This window comes from Dipodomys merriami, unplaced genomic scaffold, assembly GCF_024711535.1.
Source record: "Dipodomys merriami isolate MVZ:Mamm:240054 unplaced genomic scaffold, mDipMer1.0.p SCAF_2, whole genome shotgun sequence".
In the NCBI taxonomy this organism is placed as follows: domain Eukaryota; kingdom Metazoa; phylum Chordata; class Mammalia; order Rodentia; family Heteromyidae; genus Dipodomys; species Dipodomys merriami.
Window position 1 is genome coordinate 10,396,965 of NW_027203381.1, and position 3,120 is coordinate 10,400,084.

Consider the following 3,120-nt stretch of genomic DNA (forward strand, 5'->3'; position numbering starts at 1 on the left):
ATACTACTCTTGAGCACACTTGAAGGAATGCTAAGTCAGCACTCAACCAAGAATTCCACACTTTTGTGAATTGTTCATATTGAAACCTATTTAAGTAAATGTACAAGACTAAGTAAAAAGGAGAGTGGAGTGATGGAGAGTAAAAGGTAATAGAGGAGGCAATATGACCAAAGTATATGCCATGTAAACTGATGGGCAAATGTAGATGACCATTTGATTTTCAACAGTTTCAGTTTCTAGAATCAAGGTACTGGAGGGCACTACACTAAAGGGCGGCCTGCTCAAAATATATGCCAACTTCCTCTTCCAGATCCAATGACAGTTAAGCCACTGAAAAGCACCAACATCCCAAAACACCATATATACAACAAACGATATTCATTTAAGAAGTTTTTTTTTTAAATCAAAAGTTGTATATAAGATTATTTTACTCCTGCATCTTCTCAATTGTTTCTTCCTTGTATTTGCCCTTTTCCTTTCCTACTTGGCGGGATTTGGCTTTCCGTTCCAGGATCTTTTTGCGGTCTTTGTCCAGTTTCAGCCTGGTGATTACCACCTTGCTGGGGTGAATGCCCACGTGGACAGTGGTGCCATTGGCCTTTTCCCGCTGTACCCGTTCAATGTAGATGACATACTTCTTTCTGTAAACCTGGACCACTTTGCCAATCTGCTGGCCTTTATAGTTCCTCGTACAACCTGCACCTCATCATCCTTCCGGATGGGCATAGACCGCACATTGTACTTTTGTCTCAGCTCTTTGGAAAGAGGAGAAGACATAATCTTCCTGCGAATGTGGGAAGGTGCATTGAAATGCCTTTTCCGGTTCTTGCTTCGGTCAGAAGTGACAAAGGGATTGAACTTCATTTTGGCCGCTGCTGCTCCAGCAATGGCCGAAAAGGGGGAAGAGCACATCCGAAGGTTTGCTTATTTGAAAAGTATTTGTTCTCATTCAGGGTTTTCAAGCTGAGACATTATTTTATGTTGAATATAATTTTTAAAAATCCATGTTTTGTGTTCTGTGACAGTAATTGGGAGTATTCTTAAACTTGACTAGCTGATGGTGCATGAAATGCAATTACTGTTCTTTGATGTGTTGTTTGTTCTTTTGAAAAGTGTAACAAATTAAAGGAGAGTAGAGTGTGTCTTCTAGTTAAAGATATAATTGGCATAGTTCTTCTCTAATTATAATCATCCTTATACTAGGTTATTACTTTATAATATCCTTAGAAGTTGGTCTCCAAAAAGAAAAAATCATAGAAAGGCAAAAAAAAAAAAAAAAAAAAAAAAAAGGAATGAACTTAAACAATAGTTTGAATGAGTTACTTATACCAAATTAGCATGTTTATTTATGTAAACTGTATATGATCACCTTTAATATACAGTTAGGGAAAATGTTGTAATATTGAATCTCTTTAATTATTCTTTCAAAGTTAGAGCACCTTCTTTAAAATATTGACATCAAATAATAGCTCAATCTTTCACCAAAGAAAAATCTCCTTTTCCTTAGTTTCTCTTGTATCCAAGTAACATTACTGTCTCTGTAGAAATGAAAATGCTTGGTTTGTGATTATTTTTGGAAGTAGCTACATGTCATTAGTAGCTTAGAAAAATATAAAATTACTATAAAATATATATAATATATAAATATAAAATTATTATAAAAATATAAATTATTATTTAGCTAAAAAAAGATTGCAAATTTATCTTGTAAGCCTTCAATTTCTCTACATATAAACAATGTTGGGGTTTAATGTAAAAAAAACATATTGTACTAGAAGTTTAGAGATTTAAGTTAGGAAAATGTCATTTTCCTTCACTTAGAATCCTTGCTAACATCAAACATCAAACTATATATGGCAACAGAATCTTCACGGTCATACACCTAGTACCTGTGGTACTATATATTATCTCCACTTGTTTCTTTACTGTCAAACACTAATTTTAAGAGCATCAGTACTTTACAGTTAAGCATAAATATTAGGTTCTCATCAAGATGAGTACATATTACAAATTCTGCTTTTAACTTAGATTATCTAAATTTACCTAGCTTTATCTACACTGTACTGTCAAATTTTACTTAACTAATTGAATACTAATCAAAGAATTCAATGTTAATCATTCCAATAGTCTAGTTAGGAATTTACTTCATTTACACCAAAGTTATAACTAGAATGCTGTTAAAATACTGTATTCTAATTCCAATCTTCAAAATACATTGTTTGGATAGAGAACTTTAAATTCTTTGTGCACACATATTTACTTAGTTCTTACAGATAAATCATCAATAAAATTTTAATGTTTTAATTTACACACCCACACACTTTTATTTGCTGGTCATGGGGCTTGAATTCAATGCCGAGGCACTGTCTCTGAGCAATTTTTGCTCAAGACTAGCACTCTATCACTTTAAGTCACAGCACCACTTCCCATTTTTTAATATTTTGAACCTGGTCATGACTTTCATTCATACAACGTGAGATTCATCCTTCTTGCTATGTCTGTAAGTAGATATATTTTATGATGGAATGGTGATTCATTGTATCAATTAAATAACCTTCCTTTCCCCTTCCTAAGGGAGCTTATTCACATGTACACACAGTATCGAGAGAGGCTGACATGGATTAACTACCTGGAATAATCAATTATTTGTTTTATTCTTAAAACATTACATTCTTGCAGTGCTCCTGTTGGATTCACTGGTTTGCTAATGAAACCAGGGCCTCTATGCTCATCTGAAGGCAACTTTGTTCCTATCGCCACAATGAAATGCAGCAAATCCAAAACAAATTGCATGGGTCTTACTTAACATCTCCCTTTATCATATATTAAGTGCTTAAAAATGAAAATGAGAGCTAAGCACCCATAGGTCACACCTGTTATCCTAGCTACCCAGAGGGGGTAGCTGAACTCTGAGCTGGGCACTGTCCCTCAGCTCTTCAGCTCAAGACTAGCACTCTAACACTTGAGTCACAGCGCCACTTCCAGCTTTTTTCTGCTTATGTGGTGCTGAGGAATAGAACCCAGGGCCTCATGCACGTGAGGCAAGCACTCTACCACTGAGCCAACTTCCCAGCCCTTGAGACTAAGTTTCTTATCTCCAATTAACCAATAAAAAGCAGA

General features: G+C 35.0%; 1 pseudogene; it reads right to left on the minus strand.

Annotated features, from left to right (window-relative positions):
* Window positions 1–377: 377 nt before the first annotated feature.
* Window positions 378–904, minus strand: LOC138831556 (large ribosomal subunit protein uL24-like; annotated as a pseudogene).
* Window positions 905–3,120: the final 2,216 nt, after the last annotated feature.